Genomic DNA, 21805 nt, shown 5'->3' on the forward strand with positions numbered 1-21805 from the left:
AAATCAAGCTGGTTCGAAGTTGATTTTTATGAAATAGATGGTATTGAACTAGTTTAATGCAGGTTGCGCTAACTATATGGGAATTGAAAGAAATAAGTAAAACGCCGGACAAGCACAGAGTAAACCGCCAAGATGGCGGTTTACCAGAACAAAACCGCCAAATGCGATGGCGGTTTGCCCTAACCAAACCACTACTTCATGTGGCGGTTTAATGGTTAATGCAAACCGCCATCTCATTTGGCGGTTTGGTCTGGAATATTTAAAAAAAAAAAAATTTGCCACGTGGACGATATTGTGGGAAATACTTTTCCATTTCATGCAAAGTGGGAAATATTTTTCATTTTTACAATATTATGGGAAAAGATTCATTAAATAAAAATTCAAATGAATTAACTCGAGCTAATAACGCATTTGACTTGGCGCACTCCAACCTTTTTAATTAGAGAGGTCTTTAAGGGTGTGCGAGGTGATCGACCGCATAGGATCTCCTCTTTATTCCGTATATAAAAAAGTTAATCAAAAAAGAAATATGTGAAGTTTATTAATAAAAATAAATATATTTACTATAAATAAGGCACAAAATTAAATTTTGCACAGCGCCTTCAAATTTTTCAAGACGATTTTGTTTTAAATTATAATTTTTTTACACGATTGTTAATTGTTTTTCGTTGCGTCGTTAATTAGTACACTTTTTAGATATTAATGATTAATGAAATATGTAAAAATAATTTTTTTCAGACTAGTGAATTAACACTTAAATTACCATTGTAGTATATGCAAGCAAGTGTGGGGCATTGAATTAAGCTTCTCGCTAAATGATGATTGAACACTAAATCTAATTCCAAAAAAAAAAAATTAATTTTTGCTTTATTTCTTCAATTATTTATTTATTCTTCAACCTAAATTTACAGGTAATGTTTATTTTGTTCATTTATGAATATTTTTAGTGTTTTATGACACTGATTAATGTAGATGTTGATATAGTGTGTAGGTTTTCATGAGTTAAAATAGGTATATGAGTTAAAATAGGTGTTGATAGGTGTTAAAAGTATGTGTTTATGGTATATAAATTAGTTGTTTAGTGTATTTAAAGTAAGTGTTTATAGTATATGAAGTAGGTGTTTATAGTATATGAAGTAAATGTTTATGGTATATGAAGTAGGTATTTATGGTATATAAAGGCATTATGGCATATGATGTAGGTAAATACGATACATGAAGTTGGTGATTATGGAATATGAAGTAGGTTTTTCTGGGTTTGAAGTGGGTTTTTATGATATATGAAATATAGGTGTTTATTGTGCAAGGAGTATGTGTTTATGATATATGAAGTACGTGTTTTTGGTATATGAAGTACATGTTTATGATATATGTAATAGGTGTGTAGTGTATATGAAGTAGGTATTATAGGTGTTAAAGTAAGTGTTTATGGTTTATGAAGTAGGTGTTTAGTGTATATGAAGTAGGTGTTTAGTGTATATGAAGTAGGTGTTACAGGTGTTAAAAAGTAAGAGTTTGTGGTATATGAAGTAGGTGTTACAGGTTTTAAAAAGTAAGTGTTTGTGGTCCATGAAGTAAGTGTTTATCGTATATGAAGTAAGTGATGACATATGAGGCATGTGTTTATCATATATGAAGTAGGTGTTTATGGTATATAAAGTAGGTATTTATTGTGTATGAAGTAGATGTTTATGTTGTATAAAGTATGTGTTTAGTGTAATTACCATCAATATAAATTAATAAAAACATTCAAAAGGAACTCAAAATCAACAAACTTGCAATTGCTTCTATTTTGTTTTTGATTGCTTTTGAGAGGTAAAATTATCAAATTCAATATCAATTTTTCTTATTTTTATTGTGCTTGATGATCTACTCTATATTTTGTGCTAAAGAGTTGTATAAATTAGAGTAAAATGTTGAAAACTAGTTTGAGAGTAGTTTTAGGGAGTGAAGTTTGCGTGATAGAGAAAGATTATTATTTTGAAAATCATGCGCTATTTAAAAAAGTTATCATTGCGGTTTTTAAAAATATTAGGTTAGACTTCTTGTAGAAGGATCTCTTAAAAAGAGTGTTTCTCGTAAGAATTGTTGCAACTATAATCCCTTATCTTATCACATACCAGCTAGCACATGGAGATCACTATTTCATATGAACCCCTTATACAAATTGAGCATCTTACGTCTTTTTGGGACAAATGAGTCATGAAGTAAAATCTCATTTGTTAGCTGTGTACAGCAACTAGGGTTATCAGTGCAATTTTCGAACCTGTACCACGTTTCCTTCTAGATGCTTGTTTATGAATCACCAGTTACAGTCACAGGAGGATATTGGGAGACGAGATTTATGGATGGAACAGCTGGTACAGTAGCAGCAGTAATTACAGGAATCTTATTTTGTGCAGTAACAACTGGTGTTGGAGTGACACTTTCAGAAACACCATTTTTAGAATGCTCTTCCTGCTTCTGACCGTCAATTCCCAATTTTGCTGTACCATTGTCGATTCCATGAAATCTTGTTGATTCTGATCTAGCTAAGGAAGAACATTTTCTTTCTGTTCCAACAAAGCACTTGATTGTCAAAAGCAAATTGAAGAAAGGGGTACGTAAATTGTTACCTTACTACGGTATTTCTTAGAAAACTATAATGTGAACCAAAACCAAGCTACTCATGAATCGTGATCTAGTTGTATTTACAAGAACAGGAAATGGACAGAGGTTATAGATAACTCGGATAGTCAGATCTATGAAAGTAAGGCTTTTCGCAGCAGATCAAGCATTTGTTCCACTAAACCAGGAAACAATTATTCACTCTTCTCCTATTAGTGACTACTTGCCAGCCTCCCCCTATATTATCTCAAAAGAAAAGGTAAATTATTTACAACAGAAAAAGAGAGGACAATAATGTCCGGCTGTCCACCATAACAAGACGGTATTCTGATTAAACTGCGAAAGTGTTAGAGATCATAATCTAGACACAGATTTTTAATTAGAGGCCAAAACAAAAGCATGGCAGTGCAGGAAATTATATGATATAAAGGAAATCATCTCGAAAGAATGGTATAATATGAATGATCATCAAGGCAAGAAGGTGCTCAAAAATTAGAACCATGAAAAATAAGCACATTGAGCATACTTTTTTGAATAATAAACCCTTCAACAAATTTTGTCAAGAGACAAACTTTCAGACTCTGTGATGATGATAAAGTTACTGCAATCTCGGAATGCTGTCAACACAATTCTCTCTTGCTCGAACTAAACCTCTGAGGCGCTCTGATCCGGCAATTGCAAAGATGATGAATGACCATGATTGGTCAACCCATTAGAAGAACCACCAGCCATGAACATTGCGTCTTGCTCATCACACCTCAAAGCTAAAGTTAAAAGGGGACATCGGCCTGGAGTTTGATAGATCATTTCCATTTAAATTGAAATCATCAGGGCCGTCTCTGTCGGTTTGGTTTCTGCTGGTATCAAGTGTAGGTTTCAAATCAGACATTTCACCTTGATTTTGATATCTGTTCCTGAGTTCGTAACGCTTGTGATGTTTTCCCAGCTTCCTCTTGGTTTTCATTAGCACTCTTAGATTCTACTAGATATTAACATTGTAGGACAACTTAGAACAAATGCACAGACACAGAAATTTTCAACAAATGCAAAATTCAAATTTCCAACAGTAGCCATAAAAAAATTCAGAAAGTTTACAAGGCAAGGTATTAAAATCTTAAATTAAAACCGTTTGGATACATAGTGCATAAAAAACTACATCCCAATCTAAAATTCAATTGTCACGTCATAACCAAATACTCCACATGATTTCAATGTAATACACATTATAGTGGGTGTCTTCTTCCCATCCTATCCACCACGTGGAAGTTGGAACCCTAATCATAATCATATCTATTTTATAATATAACAGCGAAAATATTACATTGCTATAATGCCAATAAAGTGACTCCCACATATGTAACAATAAAATTACATTACAAACAATATTTTGGACATCTCAATAAAGCACATATGACTATTCTCAGCAACGCAAGTAATTATTTTCACATAATCATTAAACTAAGCCAATACTTTGATTGAACCAATTATCAAGATGTTAATATCCAAAAACACGCACCCCTCCCCTGAAAAGGAAAAGATGTCAAACAAGATACATCAATGAAGTGGCAGATCAAAAAATTAGGTAAAATTTTAAGGATTTACAATCAACACAATTTAAGTTCGCCACAACAACTCATAAATCATATTGCAAGGATATAAATATAACAAGACCTTCATGATAAATACAGTCAAAAGTTAAGCATATGAATAGTAAATGGGTAGAACTTAGGAGAAAATAAGAATATACCTAATATTTTATGAGCATAGGTGGTCAACAAACGAGTTAAAGTCACAAAAAATTTTCTTTCGTATGGTATTATTGTGTAATACAAACATGTTAAAGTATGTTCATTTCTGTTGCCCCAAAACTGAATCAATCTTTGCCTGCTATTGTCTTGGCAGCTTCAGAAAATTCTACCAAAACTGAGCAGAGCTCCTCAACATCTTGGGGTTGTATGATATCAGCCAAAAGAGACATAGCACCAAGAATTTACATAGTTAGCTCACAGAGATAAAAATACATTTCTCTTTTGCAATGTCCTTATATGTAAGAAAGTATTCTCAAAAGTATTTCGTGCTGCAACAGAAACAAAGAAGTACCTGTATGTGAGCTTTGAAGCACCTACGGAAACAGGATTAGTAGCACGAGAGGCAGAACCTAAAGATACTACAGTGGAACCAGATGCTTTGACATTATTTGCCTAAAAAGTATATCAAAATTACTTGTTAGTAGTGATGGCCAGGGGCGCATTACCTGGAACCGAACTGGTCCCAACCCGCTGTCATGAAACCGTAACCCTCTGCGACAAGTTCCGAACCGTGAACCATTAAGATTCCAAAAAAAATTTTGACGAACTCATGGAACGCAGAAACCGGAACCGCGAACCGTTTTCTCCCTCTTTTTTTATTCATCATCTTAATTATAATTTATCATATTTTATTAAATTTTATTTTTTTCCTTCTTTTTAGTAATAAAATTTATGAAGATTGTGACTGATTGCTGAATTACCTGCTACATTGTTCAACTCTTAAAAGGGAAGGATACTTCAATGTTTGTCCAAACAAGAGCTCCTGCCCCCATTTCCTAGAAATGTAACCAGATGATGCAATAGCTCCAGTAATAGAAGCATGGGCTGCCTCATGCACATAAGTCGAGTTATTTACTGGAAGCACTCACAGTACTTCTTCAGACACCCTGACTTCTTGCAGTTGCACCCCTTGTTGTGCTTTGCTACTAAAACATCTCCGGTTTCTTCCTGAGAGAAATAAAAGGGTATCAAATAACCAAAGGTAGTCAAAGAAAACATAGTACCATAAGAAACAACCTAGTATTTTTTTTTCACTAATTTCTTCTTTCTAATATTACTAGAAAGACGTGGAAAATTATTTTTCCTGAAAAATTTACTAACAGTTGCTGCAGCTTAAATGTTCATTAGACTTAATGAAACTAACTAAACATAAACTGAGGTGAAGGTAGAACAGATCATAGATCATTGTGTCATGACTTAAAACCTTGCCCTTGATATATAAGGCAATAATATTTGTTGATTAGTGCATGGACTTAACGTTTAATAATAAATAAAAGAAGGGATAACTGCAAAAGCAACTTAACCTCAAGAAAATACGTTTCAATGAAGATAATAACTATTATCGAAAAGTTGCAGGTTTGAGTTATCAATTAAATTAAGCCTCACAAATATGCTCAATAAATTAGCCATCCCTAGTTAGCGTGTTAATTAACAATTTCCCATGACAAATTCTAACCACCACAACAACAATGTAAGAGCTTTAATACCAAAAGGTTGGAGTTGGCTACATCAACGAATACATTAATTCCAATGATAGTCCACATGGATTCTTCTTTTCCATTCATTTCGGCTTTCAACTATCTCAATATATAAGTTTATATACTTCATAGTTCATACCATTGTCTACTCTTGTCCTTCGAATCACTTTCGAACTTGCTCGCTCTATTTTTAAGTCTCCAAGGTTCTAACTTTCTATCTTCCTAATCGAGTCGTTAAAACATCATCTTCACACATGCCTAAACCATCTTACGCAATTTTTTTTTATTTTTTTCTTAATATTCGCAGCTCCTAAACCTTTTTTTTATATCTTCATTATATTACTTGAAACTTAGTCATGCATATAAAGATGCATATATCTTCATAGTATTATTTACTTAAGAAAGACAAATCAAGTGACTTAAACTTTTATGTATATAAGATGCATTTGCTCATATAATCATATATGTGATGTTCCAAAACATTGATTCTTCTCTACAAACTTCATGTTACACTCTAACAATACGTTAGGTAGTCGGTATTAAATTGTGGGATTGAAAATGAAAAATTTAGTGTAATTTTGGTGAAAAAATCTCTTGACAATTTTGATGGTTATGCTTGCTCTCTTTCAATCATCTCATTTTCTTTAAAAAATTCAAAAATAAATTACTGATTAAAAAGGTCGTATCAGGTGACAATGAAAAATTGTGAACAAAAAATCTTTTCTATGATTAAAGTTCTGTTACCATGGAAATAACATGATACATTTCATGAAAATTTACACTACAAGTCATTATCATTAACATCTTTTCATACTGACAAACAAATGCATCGTAAAAGTAATAAGTAGTTTCTTATTCCGTATTAGTAAACATGGTGATTCGGTCGCCACTTGTAAACCAATAATAAAGGGAAGACGACTGACGATTTTAACTCTACTCGGTGAAATACATACTCGATTATACAATATGGAATTCACGCATCAAGGGTATAATATTCTTCTATATTTAATAATGCATAAAATGATATGCATGTGATCTTTGATTAGATGTCAAGAAAATATTTCTTGAAATTCTACTTAATGCATCTAGTATCCTACAAAACCTTCATGGATTCTTTCATTAAAAATTGAAATGTTATAGAGATTCGAACCCTAAATCTCTTGCTTAATAGTAAAATGTCTTATATATCTAACTACGCTATGGGAACTTTCTTATTGAGTATACCAAAACATGTTAAAGTCTAATGAACACACAACATATTCGATTTAATGTTGATGCAACAAATTTCAAGTTGGGTTGCTCAAATTTTGGCTTTATTATACCAACTTACTCATCGGAATGCATCTTTCCAGAGAAAGAAACATTGATTTTGACTTTGATTTAAAAAAATATTCCTAAATTTCCAACAACCGCCTCAGATTGTTTAAAATGCTGACAAAAAAAGGAGAATTGTGAGAATCAATTCACTTAATTAAACACATCATGTTTTTATTCTTGCCATGTGGACTGCTAGCGATTTTCGACTTAAAAAGCATTTGGGTTACGTTCTAATGTAGCTTCAACAGCCTCTCTTCGAACAACCTCATCATCAACATTGTTACAGCAATTATTACAGTGGCAGCCATCACAGTACACTCCAGATGCAAAGCACTCACAATACCTGCACAATATATGTGTATTCCAAATTTAATTAAACTCTAAAAATAATTTTCAGGGCTTAGAAAGGAACCCATCTAGCTCAATAGATGCTTAAAAAATTCTAACTACAAGCTTCACCACTCATGAAAATGTTTGACCTGATACTCATGCTTCACATCTCGCAGACTCAAATGTTGAACTATTGGGGGAATCATCGCAAATGCTAATTTAGATTAAAAATAAATAAATAAATAAAATAAAAAAATAAAAAAACTTGAGACATACCTCAAGATAGTCACATTTCGTAGGAATAAAGGATCAGTTGTACCTGTCTACACACAACTAAGAAAATGTGAGGCAACTCTGTAGATGTACTGTTAAATTAGGCTAGATTTATTGTGAATGCTAGCATATTAACGGGGGACACAAGTGCACACACTTCATAAGCCAAAGAGATATATACCATCCCAAAACCATATGGCAATGGGAAGAAGGTCTCTAATAGCTTATAAAGCGTGCACACCATTTTCAATTTATCGATGTGGGATAACTCATCCCAACATGTACTCTTACTGAATGCTCAAGATTTATTTTCTTTGTTACATAAAAAACTATCCGATTTCTGATTAAATTTGTTCTAAGACGTTACTTAAGATTATAAAGTCCTTTGTGAGAATAAAAAAGAACACTTTGAGGCTGGATATTAGAGAGATATCAAAGCATTAAAGCCTCTCCTCTAAATTTCTGCATTTCTAAATAGCGACTCTTTTGATAGTGAAGGGGTATCACACAAATATAATCGTTTCTTTGATGTAGAGGGCATTCTTGTACATCCAACCAAGTCCATTCATCAGCTTATGCATGATAGGTGGAAATATAAGCCATAGTATTTAATGAGTAGAAGTCTACACAACTGCACTATAAGCTTTGACCCTTATCCTTACACTATTTTCTAAACATAGGATCTTTTGAAGTTTCAATAAGCTTGATTATAAATGCTATCCAGATAATACGTTGGCTATGTGATTAAGGAGGACAATCAAGCCTAGCATCTGTGTTTTTTTATATGGTAGAACAACAACGGAATATTATATATACCACTTCTGTGTTATGGGTCCAGTCCATTTATCCAATACTTGTATTGCTTTGGGTAATATTTTTCTCTTTTTTTTGGTTTTTATTAATGGACCTATTTATGTGGCTTCTAAGAGAAGCTTAAGGGTCATTTTTTTTTACTTGGCTTGATGTAATAAAAAAAGAAAATCAGAAAAACACACAAAAAAAAGAAAGGAGGAGAAAAAGAGAGAAGAGGGTGCTCGTAGCTTTGAGGGCAGCCATCAGAAAATTGTCGTTTGCCAGAAATTGCACTGTTGGATCGTCCCCAAATTTTGACAGCTTGTTCCTGACATCAAGGGCTTCATTTTGGACGGTGGAGATCGTCTTTTGAGCTTTGGTTTAGTCAGAATCATCTTTGGACAGAATGCTGTATTTTTGGTGATTTCACTCATTTTGCTCTCTAATTCATCTCATATTGTTCTTGGTTGTTGTTGGTGGGTGTGTGAACCTTTGTTTACTGTTTTGAGGTTCTTTTTCCCTTAATTTATCAATAAGAGAAGATAGGGTGGACTCCTCAAGAGGTCCCGTGGTTTTTATCCTTCACATCGAAGAGGTTTTCCACGTATAACTTGTGTGTGTGTTGATTTTGTTTGTTGTCTTGTTTGTGTGACTTTGTGGGTGTCGTAGTGACCCCATTCGATCCTTACATTCTGTACCCAAGCAAAAGCTGTAACCCACAAAACCTCCCCCTAATAAAAAAACATAAAAAGGAAACTTAGATTGATATAAGATCTATGTTAATAACTGGTTATTCTCAAGAAAAACCTTTTTCCCTTCTTTCATGTTTTGGAGGATGAAATTCAAATCAATTTTGCAGTAAAAAAGTCTCAAACAGGCATCCAAGAAGCCTAGGTGAGTTGAGGAAGGTTGGATCATGAAATAAAAACACCCCCCTATATGTAACTTGTTTTAAGAATTGTTGCGATATTAAATATTACAGCAATATTTCATCGTTGCAACATTATTTATTCCATTAACTTTCAATATTACATGTTACTTAAATTATAATTACTCATTATTTTAGGTTTTAAACAAAATAATTAACTAATAAGTCAATTACCATCAAAAAAACTAAATTTTCCACTAAAAAGAACCTCATATAGTGCAATTATAATAGCTATGGGCATATTAATAATAGTAGTTCAATAACAAAAAAGAAATTATAGTAAAAACACCCCTTATGTGATTCTTTTTCGAAAATTCACACTGCAACAAATCGCATTATTACTCCATTATAACCGTTTACCGCGACACCCGGCCGTTTCTACAAACACATCAGCTACCGAAGTATTTTACCATAGGTCGGACACTTGTATGTATAAATTACTTTGCAATAAGCCAACAACAAATGGCCTACATGTTTGACGCCTAGTCCCCTTTTCGAAAATTGTTTCAACATAAGTTATGCGTGAAAATGAGTTAGGGAAAGTTTGGTTCAATAGATTAGGGTATCAATTATGGGTTTAGAATCATTCAAACTCATACTTGTCTAGTATCATAATTTTACAAAATCGAACCCTATAAAGCACTCATATTCAAGGAATGGTGAACAACTAGACGTCGAAACCCAAACCCTTGGAATCAAATTCTATATTTGTAAATCAATAATTGAATAGGACATAATCCCCCTCACAATCTTCTACGTCGCATATAGTCGAAACCAATGCAGATCACCACCGAATATTAACCTGTTGAGGTTGAAGAAAAAGTAAACATTAGAAGATAAAATAATTATTTACTTGATTTTTGATGCAAGACAGAACGCAATTTAAAGGAAATTTTTAATGAGTTCAAATAACATAATGTTATTTTGAATGCTTTTGGAGGTGTAGAAACAAAAAAGCAAAATAAATTGTTAAGCAGTTGATAGACTTATGAGAAATATTTGATACATGGGTTTAATAAGTTTGTATAGCAATTGAGGGTTCATTCGAGAGGGAAAAAGTAGATCTTTGACTTCTTTAACTTTTAATTTAGAAAAACCAAACACTTAGAGTAAGGATAGAAGGTGTTACTCATTCCAAATCTAAGGATTTGACATTAAACCGCATACCTTATACCAAAGAATAAATTAAATGGCCTCCCTAATAGTTTAACAAGTCATTTTGAGTTGTTCATCAATATTAGCACCCAAAAGTCAAAACATGAGAAAAGTGACTAATGACAAAGACATAGTAATTTAATAGTAAACGTATCTTTGATAAACAATAGCCACATGGTGCAAAGCATAAGCTAGAGATAGGGTCATAATTTAGAAAACTAAGCATCGCACTTGTTTGTTGTAGTTTTGGCTTATGAACAAGAATTATATTGCACAACTAAAGGTTTGTGTTTTGAAAAGCGCACCCAAGCGACAGGCAAACGCCTCAGAGAGTCAAGGCGCAGCAGTACAAGAGGCAAAGGAGAAGTGCGTGCCTCATGCATCTACTGTATGTTATCTTTTGTTTTTGCTTTTTTTTTTTTAGTTTCAAGTACTAAAATTACCTTTGCTTAATTTACTACCCTTTAAGAAATAGTTGTTTACTTGAAGCTAACTATGATTTCATCAACTAGTGTCACATCTTCATACCCTTTGGATCCTCTAAGAGAATATGGTCAACTCCGAACTATATCATCTTATGACTTTAAAAAGTAGTGTTTATCTAACTTTTATGTTGTAATAATATGAATTTCATGTTATTTAATTGTTAAATATGTATTAAATTGACTTTGGAGCCTTTTAACAAACTTGTGCGACTTGCATACAAAAAGCTCACACTTTATCGCCTTGCGTCTTGCGCCTCAGAAAAAAAAAGACCTTTTGCGCCTCGCGCCTCTTAAAACTAATGATAATATTTCTTACAGTATCCCTTTCCTAACTATTATAAGCATATCTTTTTATTTTCATATTTCTTTTCTAAACATAAAATTTTAATATGTACCACAAAAGTACTTTAAAAAATTCATAAATAATAGAGTACTTTGAGATGGTTGCACCACCAATTCTTCCAATTTAGCAAGTATCTAAAAGGGTTCCAAAATTAATACGTACTTTTCAATAAATTGAGAAAGAAAGATGAACTTACAACTTCAAGAATTGTGTATTTTTACAGTTACACAATTTCTGTTTCTTAGGGGTACCATCTTTGACTTCAGCATTAGACCGTAAGCGTGGACTAGGAAACTCTGTCTTTCTAGGAAAAAAAATATCTTAACAATTAGCAATTTAACACATTTGGCTATATAATGTACAATTAAAAGTTAATCAAGATAAAAAAATCTTTAAGATTACCAACCTTCTCAAAAGTAAACTAGCTAAAAATCATGTACTCTTTGTTTGGGTAAAATGAAGTGAAAGGAAAGAAATGCAAAGGATTTGAAGGGTTTTAATGAGGGAACGAATTTGGAACGAATGGATTAAGTTCCTTAAGTTTTGTTAATAAACAAATCTCTTCAAAGGTGAAAATAGTTGGAAGGAAAATTATTTACTTTCCTTCTCTTTTCCTTTCCTTCCTCAACTAATAAAAGATATTGTCTCCACTTCTTTTCTTTCCCTCTCTTTCCGTTCCCTTCCTTTTCTTTCACTCCTAAATTTGAATTCAAACACAATGTTAAGTTTACGTACTATTTTCATAAATTTATGAATTTAGCTATTCCAAAATCAAAAGTAGCATTTAAGCCATTTATTCACATTATATTTTTATAGTATAATAGTATTTTGCACAACTAATAAGACATATAAGAGAGTTAATATCTAACGAGATACAACTACCCAAACAAAAAGTTTGTCATAGAAAATTCACGTATACATGTATAGAATGAAATAAGATACAAAATTCAATTATCACAACTTGTACAGAAAGTGACCTTTGAAAGAAATTGTCCTACTGACTATCCAACTATGCAACTTAATTCTACTAGAGATGGATTGGTTGTGTTTATGGAAAGTGATCATTCTTTCTAATATACTAGCACAATGTCTATCAAATCAAATTAAAGTCACAGCAACCATATCATGTTAAAAAACAAAATGGAAAAAAACCTAGCAATAGAACTACAATCAAACCCAAAAATAAAAGAAAAATAAATGCAAAAAGAATTATTAATTCAAGCGTCAATTCTTCTTGTGTGGGAGATGAATTTGATCATCTCATAGCCCATTCCATATCTTGCACATTGGAAGATGATGTTTAGTGTGAAAGGAAGTATGAAAGTTTAATGTTTGGATCAGTACATGAAGTGATCAAAGAGGTGCATAAAAAGTACCTTAAACAAGTCAAGAAGGTGCACAAAAAGAGGCATTTTGTATGCCTTGAGCAAGGCATGGGTTGTAGAGAAGGTACCTTAAACGAGACAACCAACAAATGAAGGCAATAACAGGCTAAAGGATGATGCTTTTTTGATGTAGTCAATTCTTAGGGCCAAGATTAGTACTTTTTCCTAGGGTTGTTTATTTGATTTAGGGTCATATTTAAAGGCCTAGATAAACATAAGGATTTAAGGTCATATACAATCATATTTGAGCGGGAGGTGTTTAAGATACCTATCAAACATCTGTCTTTCTTGCTTCGTGTTTGTTTTGTCCATAGATTCATGCTCTGTTTTTCTCTTGATTTTACTTCTTGTTCTTCACTATTGTTAGGTCCTTAAGCCTTTCATTTTAATTTGTATTAGAGCTTGGTTAGTTTCTTAGGTAGTTTGGTGAGTGAAAGTAAAGATTTTTGTGAAGAAACAAGATGAATAAGGGAAAAGGTTCTGTGTCTATTATTTGGTAGAAAAATGAAATTTTCAGTGTGGAAAAGTTTCGTTCAAGACTTGTTGGTTCAACAAGGTATTGATGATGCTTTTGCAAAACAAATCCTACATCTTTGTAGATTGGGCAATGGGTATCCATCAAGAAGGCGGAGAGTACTATTAGGCTTGTCATTGCAACCGAAATCATGTATAACTACATGAAGGAGACAAATCCCGGTATGTTGTTGGAGATTCACAAGCAGTGTATGCTTCAAAGTTTCTTACCAACAAATTTTGTTTGAGGTGGAATTGTATCAACTCATGAAGGAGGAGCATGCAATTATGCAAGATCACATTAGCACATTCAACTAATTTCTGTGTCAATTTTGAATGCAGATGAAAAGTTGTCAAATGAAGAGCAAGCTTTATTTCTTTTGGCTTTTCTTTCTAAGAGCTTGAGCAATATAGTTTAAACATTGCTCATTGGAAGGGAATCTATTATTCTTGACTAAGTATTGGTCGCGTAGAGAAAAAATGATAGATTAATGGTGAGATGTGAGGAAAAAGAGAAGAGTGGTGGAGGATGCTTGTTTGGTGAGTTATCTAGTAGAGGGAGAACTAAGGAGAAGGTTAACAAAGGATGAGGAATTCCAACTCCTAAGGGAGAAATGACTATATTAACAAGGAGTGTTACTATTGTAAGAAGAAGGGACACATTTAAATGATGTGCAAAGAGATAAAGAAAGACCTCAACAGAATGTGGAGTTTAAAGGATGGTGGATGAAAGGATGTTGAGAATAACAAAGATGTTTCTCTAGGTTTTGTTGAGGAAGATGATTAAGGAGCACTTTTTGTTAATAGGGGAATGTCTTATAAGAAGGAATGGGAGATTGAATATCGTTGCTCATTTCACATTTGTTGTGAGAAAGATAAGTTAACTAAGCTTAGTGTGTCAGTGTGTGATGTAAATCTTGTCACTTCACCAACAATGAGAGGGTGAAAGTGGAAGGCATTGGTGAAGTTTTTGTGGTGACACATGATGGTGTCAAGAGGAGACATGGTAAGGTGAGGTATAAATCTAAGTTTGAGAGGAACCTTATCTCATTAGGTAGATTGAAAGATTGGTTTTAAAAAGCGTGCCTAGGCATGAGGCACACCAAGGCGACCAGAAAAACACCTCGGAGACTCAAGACATAGTGCAATAGGAGAGGCGAGCACTTCGTGCGCCTCCATTATTTTACCTTCTTTTTTGCTTTTTTAAAGTTTCAGGTACTAAAATACTTACCTCTGCTTGGTTTAGTGGATTAAGAAATAGTTGTTTATTTCAATTTAAAAGAGAAAATGCCTTTTTTTTCTAGCCAAAGTAGATGTAGAAAAAAGTAAGAGCATTGTTCTTCTCTTTCAAGTATGCCGCCATTCTTGACCAGGTATTCTTCTTCTTCCCTTTTCTACTTTGTTCTATTTTCTCTCTATTCTTCTTTTTTCTTTATAATTTCAATTGTTTCTCTCTCTTTCTACTTTCTTTCTTTTCTCTCGTTTCTTCTTATTTTTATTTATAATGTTTGGATTTCTTTTTTATTTTTTTTTGACTTTTTTATTTCTTTTTATACTTCTAATCATATCTTTTATCAAAATGAGTCATTAATTCTCTAATTTTTTTACAAATTAGTCAAAAGAATAATGATAAAAATATTGTTTATTTGATTTGTAATTTAATTTAATTACTTACTTAATTTTCTGTCCATTTTGTTATAGTGATCGAGTCTTAGCATAAATTGTTTTTTGTTCTATCGTTTAATTGTTTGTGTTTGGCTTGACATCAATGTATAATGATTTACAGCTTGAACAATGATTTCATCAACTCCCACTACCTCTTCATGCCCTTTGGATCCCACATGAGAAGATGGTCAACTTAATACCTATGTTACTTGGACTCGGGTATGGGTATCGGATACGGGTGTGGATCCTAGCGTCTGGTACGTCTATTTTAAAATTTTAGGATATGCGGACACCGTCCTATTATTGGGTATGGATACGAGGATACGGCAAAATAAATTAAAGTACCCAACATTCTTACTCTAAAGCATAGAAAAAGTAGCCAGAAGAAAAAAAATATTTAAAAAAGTAAAAAAAAATGAAAGAGAAAATGACAGGAAAAGAAAAGGAAAAGACAAAAGAAAACAAAAAGGAATAGGAATAGAAAAAGTAAACATGCCACGTGATTTTATGCAAAGTGGGTCAAGTGGCAACCTAACCTACTGGCTACTATACTCTGAAAGATATCAGAGGTCTTCTTCTCTATTTTCCTTCTCTCTCTCTCTCCTACCGTGAAAGCAAAGGTAAGCTTTTTATTTTCTTTATTTTTCTTCTTCTTCTTCTCCTCTTTACATTGATTTTTCCCTTTATGTGTTTTTTTCTCTTCATCTTCTTCACAAGTACTCCCCCCGTTTATTTTTTTCACAAGCTTTAATGGTGAAAGTAAGAATAACAACTGGGTATATGAAACTGTTGTATCCTTGTGCAATCTGCCATACCGAGTACGTATCTGGCACCGGTATCCGTACCGGCAGTACCGGACACCGGTGAACCGGCGAAAACGGAGAGTCCGAGTAACATAGCTTAAAACTATATTATCTTATGACTCTATGTGCTAAAGTAATGTTTATTAACTTGTGTTGTAATAATATGAACTTCATATTTTTTTAACTACTAAATATGTTTTGAAATTGACTTTGGAGCCTTTTAGCTAAATTGTGCGCCTTGCACACGAGAAGCCCGCTCCTTCACCTTGCATCTCGGAAAAAAATATAATACTTTTTGCGCCTCGGTACACCTCGCACCTCTTAAAATAAAATTGGAAGCTAAGGAATACTCATTCATGGATAGTGGTAGGTCCCTGAAAGTCATTAGAGAGAGCATGGTGCTCACGAGATGATTAAGGAGTGAGGGCAACTTGTATATGCTACAAGTTGGTGGTGGTTGCCTACGCGACAAGATTGTTGAGGTTTTTTGTGGCTCACCCAAGAAGATGGCATTTGATGTTGTGGGAGACTTGGCCTTGAGGGGGAGATTGTTAGTGCAAGTGTCGATTCTCCTTGTGTGGGAGAAGAATTTGATCATCTCATAGCTTATTTCATGTCTTTCACATTAAAGGATGATGTTGAGTGTGCAAGAAAGTATGGGAGTTTGATGTTTGGATCGCTACGTGAAGTGATCAAAGAGGTGCATGAATGGTGCCTTGAACAAGGGTGCACAAGAAAGGTTATTGGGTGTGCCTTGAACGAGGCAAACAATAAACAAAGGCAGTGGGAGTAGGTGCTCATTCGAGCACATGATGTGCTCGTTTGAGCATGGTGCACCCGAGAAAATTTGGCTTTTTCTGATTTAGTCTATTCTTAGGGGCAAGTTTAGTACTTTTTCCTAAGACAGTTATCTGATTTATGGCCCTATATGAAGGCCTAAATCAGCATAGGGATTAGAGTGGAGGCTAATATAGAGGGGCGACAAAGATTTAAGTGCTAAAATAGTTCTTTCTTTCTACTTTGAATGTGTTTCTATTAAAGGTGAAAACTTTGAGTTTAAGAGGTTGTTCTCAAGTCTTGTGAGGGTTGTTTCATTATTGTATTGTTGATCCTTAAATATATACAATCATATTTGAGATAAGGGTTTCTAAGACACCTATAAAACATCTTTGTGTTCTTGCTTTGTCCATTAATTCATGCTCTACTTTTCTCTTAACTTTACTTCTTGTGTTTTACAATTGTGAGGTCCATTAGCCTTTTATTTCAAGATTAATAATGAGCAATTTTACATCAAATAGAAGTATAATATAAACGAAATTCTATTGACCCGATGCCAAAATGTCAAATATGAAACACGAAGCAAAAATTGTAACGCATTGTGCAATAGAGTCTTGAAGAACGATTTATCATACTTAATCTCTTGATTTTACATTCCACACATTTATACATGTCAAACAATATGTACAGATCAAACTTAGACTCACGCAAATGCATTGAATCAAAACAAACATTTAGGTAAAACTTAAGTCTAAGCAGCAACATAGACTCGCTTGTATTTGCTTCAAATTTGACAATCAAACACTGTTACTACAATGAACTACACAACATCAAGAACATTCACAAACAGATTTAACAGCATTTCAACTCAAAATAAATGATTGCATTAAGCTTTAAAAAATCAGTAAAGGATGGAAAATATTTGGAAAAAGTGGAGTCTCAAATCGATCGAATCGGAGTTATAGGTGGCGTTTGAGCCAATGTCTGCGGTAACGACCCAATCATTACCAACTGCGGCTGCGAAGACGGCAGAATGAGGAACGGTTGAGCAGCTAATGTGTACGATGGCCTAGCAACTGACGTGGAAGGCAGTTGAGACGCGCCCTTAAAGAAGGTGAAATCAAGCTGTCTAGCGAGCTTCTTCACCGGAAAATTAGTTGTCATAATCGATTTTGGAGGCAGACTCCCACCTTTTTTTCTCTCCTCCATCGATTTCAATCATCAATTTCTGCTCATCCAAATTTTGAACAGAATTTCTTTTTTTCTTTAAAAAGTCAAATTTCTAAAACCTGAAATTGCAAAATCCAAATTCAAATAAGTTTTTTTCAAATAACCATCAAATTTTCCACTTTTAGGATCAAAATATGAAGAACATTATATTTAGCAATTCAAATCAGTCTCAATGCATGCTTTGACGTCATCTGGATCATTTACGCTTTTAATACCCGAAATCGACTCAGGACAAAACCATCCAATTTTTATTGGAGGTTCGCAAGAATTTAGCTCCTCGTAAGCCGCACTAAACTCACAAATAAGAAAATTTTTTCAGTAATTCAGTTATTAAAACAATTAAAAAATAATGCCTAAATTGTAAGATAATAAACATCACCTCATGTAGACATGGATAAGAGCTATATTTAACATTTCTCCTCTCAAAAATTTCCTAATGTCACTAGGATCAATAATTACAAAAGGGCTCTCAACAAAGCATAATTGTTCCTTCAGCAGGGTTAGAACGATTGGGTCCTCCTCACGCATGCGAGATGCACATGTGTGCAGCCATTTGCAATCTTGAGAAAGATCTTTTAGCTCAACATCAGCCAAAATTAGAGTGATTGCCATCGACTTTGACCCAATCGACACATTTGATGACGAACCGATCTCTCTCCTAGAGCCCTTTGGACTCTTTTGCTATTTCAATTTATACAATTAAATTAGTGTAAGCATACAATTAAAAAAATATAAATAAATGAGATACAAATGATTATTACCATGGTAGTGAATCGGACCTAAGCATATGGCCATGTGACGAAACTACCTAGGGCGTCTGATAGTTTCTCAAGGCTCCATTCTAGCATTGGAACCGGGAGTGAGAAATCCTCAAACCCCTTTAGAATAGTTTCTACGATTACACTGATGTGACCACTTGTAACATGCATGGAATGCACTGTTTGGCCCTCTTTGGTTGGCTGTGCCACACCAAATGCAACCTCAGTTAAGTCGCCATCACTAGCAACACCTAACTGAGGCAGCAAAAGAGAATAAGGAGCCGCCTCCTGAAAATTTTGTGGTTTAGTATAATAAGCATCATAATAAAATATTAAAACATGTTACAATTTAAATTAATAAGTGCTTATATATTTAAAAACTATGTACCTTTACCACTGGCTCAGGAGTTGGGTCCGAATTTTGAGCAACGGAGTTCATGGTCTCCAGTGTAGGATTTTGCCCTTCGGGGGGTAGTAATGGGCTGGGGTGCTATGAGGTAATGGGCTCGAGTGTTAGCTCGACCGAAGCGTTAGGATCCCTATGTTGACTTTGTTGATCCTCGACAATCAAATTTACCAAGTCTACAGTGGATGCTCCCATCTTCTGCATCACGAGTGCCACTTTGGAGAGAACGTCCTTCGTAATTTCTTCTCTAAGGGTTACTACTTCATCAGGTGGCATCGTTCTGGATTGAGTAGCAACACACTCTTTGCCAAATGCCTTCTTTAACCCCACGCGGACGCCTCCTTTTCTGACTACCCGCCCTCTATGGTCTTTCCCTAAGACCATATACAATGCATCAACATTGCCTCTTGGGGTGAACGCCCCCGTAGCTTCTTTTTTTCTTCTAGCCCATCTGTTCAAATAAAAAGTAAATCAAAGCCAAAAAATACAAAACAAATCAAGAATATACTTAATAATTTCAAAACTCACCACAGCATCAGCAACCTTCTTCGTTCTCGAATCAGTAATGGTAAATTTACCACTTGCATCTAGGGAATGAAGTCCACAATACCAATCTCGCACCCGATCTCCAGCAAAAGTATTCACAAATGAGGAGGTAGTCGTAGATGAGGTCGTGGCCGGAATTTGATTGGGGTCTAAACCCACATCCACCCACTCTTTTCAGACCTCATCGTACGTTTTTGGGCCCAAGCGATGGTAAAACTTCCTTTTGCTTGCTGATTCAGAAGCTTTACCACGCTTTTCCTAATTAATCAATAGAAATCAAATGTCATATATTAGTTTAATGATTGAATCAAAAGAAGTAAATTTAAATCAAAAGCTATAATATAATATTAAATACTTACAACTTCAATGGGAATTGTTCTTTTGGCAACGAAAGCCTCCCATTCATTCTTCGATATGTGACCCCATATTTCATAGGGCATCTTTGAAGGTGATTGCTCTCCACCTTCGTTTCCCGTTTTGACCTTTTTGGTCTTATGGGCACGCTTCTTAGTGATCCAGCCAGTTACTAGCTTGGATTTGAAATCTCTAAATCTTTCAGCAATAGTTGAAAGAAACACATTTTTCTTCTCCTCATCATTCTCGATGTGAAAAAAATTCTACAAAAGAAAAATTTATATTTATTAGTGTCAATTAAATTAATTTTAAAATGCAACTAAATGAATAAAAATAGTAAAGTTATTGCTTACCATGGTATCATCCCATAGAAATTTCTTCAAACCTTCTGGAACCTCGTTCCATGCGTACAATATCGAAATCTTGCGGATACATAGGCCCACTTGTTTTTCCATATTGCCTACGCCATTTTTCACATGGTCAACCCAATGCATTGTATTCCAAATGCATGGGTTCTATGACTTTGAGGTTTTTCGTAGGACATCGCCCTTTTCTTTTCTTAGTGGTAGTGGGAGCATCCGTTGGTGGGGCGTCTTCAGTGTCATAACTATCATGCTCATTATCCGAGGTCTCTATCCCGGGGACAATTTCGTCTCTGAAAAGATGATTGTATATGAGTACCTGAATGAGTATGAATAGAAATATATTAGAACATAGGAACGAAAATTCAATTCTAACCACTTCAACACAATAATATATACCAAATAGTGTTGTGTGCAAAGTTTCATGCAAAACAAACCAAGTTTCAGCTACTTTATGCGCGAAAGTGCCAAAAAAGCTTTTAAAACCTTAAAATTCATACCTTGTGAATCACTTAATTCAAATGTATTCGTTCCGTGTGATCTACTCGCATATAACCAACAATTACATCATGTTGATCCATTTATTTTGGATTGATAAAGGGCGAGGAGTCTTCAAAAGCTTCATATTCTTCCTCATCCTCAACATCACCTATACCAAGGATACTTCTTTTTCCCGGTACAACAATAGACCATTTTTAATCAAATGGGTCTACAATGTAGAATACTTGCTTGGCTTGTGTGGCTAGTATGAATGGCTCTTCACTATCACGCAAACGAGCTAAGTCTACAAGAGTGAATCCACAAGGGTCGTCATTTTTTATGCATCGTCGATTAGAATCTACCCACTTACATCTGAAAAGACCAATAGTGAAAATAGAATAGTCAAGCTCCCATATTTCATGTACCCGCCCGTAGTATACCAATTTAGCATCAACTGGCGCTTGATCCTTGGCACTCGCGTAAAATGTAGATGACGCCAAAATAGAAACCCCACTATTATGTAGATAAGATGACTTCTTATCTTGACCCTCTGACCAAAATGTGAAGCCATTGACATCGTAACCCTCATATTTGTTGACATCATCACGAGGACCAAAAGCTAACCACTTAATAATTTCAGATACACCCTTGAGTTCTTCACTTATTACTCGATTATGAAACCAATCAATAAACGTCTTGTTATGCAACTGCATCTATCCCCTATCCCCTTTACAAGGATATTTTGCACGCAATATATCTAAATGCTCATTCAAAAAAGGATGGACTTCAGGAATATGATGCAACACATACAAGTGTGCTTGTAGAAGACTGTCTCGAGGAGGTGTGATCGATTTGGAGTCAATTGTTCCTTTTCCCTCAAGCCTTCCTTCATGTCGAGAGGTTGGAAGTCCAATAGGTTTTGCCATAACCAAATACTCGGCTATGAATAAGTTACTAATCTCATCGCTCACAATGCCTTGAATCATACTCCCCTCGGGTTGTACTGGATT

The 21805-nt window shown here is 34.3% G+C and overlaps 1 pseudogene; it reads right to left on the reverse strand.

Annotated features, from left to right (window-relative positions):
• Positions 1–3139: 3139 nt before the first annotated feature.
• On the reverse strand, positions 3140–17868 carry LOC130823347 (protein tesmin/TSO1-like CXC 5; annotated as a pseudogene).
• Between the last annotated feature and the right edge of the window lie 3937 nt (positions 17869–21805).

This window comes from Amaranthus tricolor, chromosome 9, assembly GCF_026212465.1.
Source record: "Amaranthus tricolor cultivar Red isolate AtriRed21 chromosome 9, ASM2621246v1, whole genome shotgun sequence".
In the NCBI taxonomy this organism is placed as follows: Eukaryota; Viridiplantae; Streptophyta; class Magnoliopsida; order Caryophyllales; family Amaranthaceae; genus Amaranthus; species Amaranthus tricolor.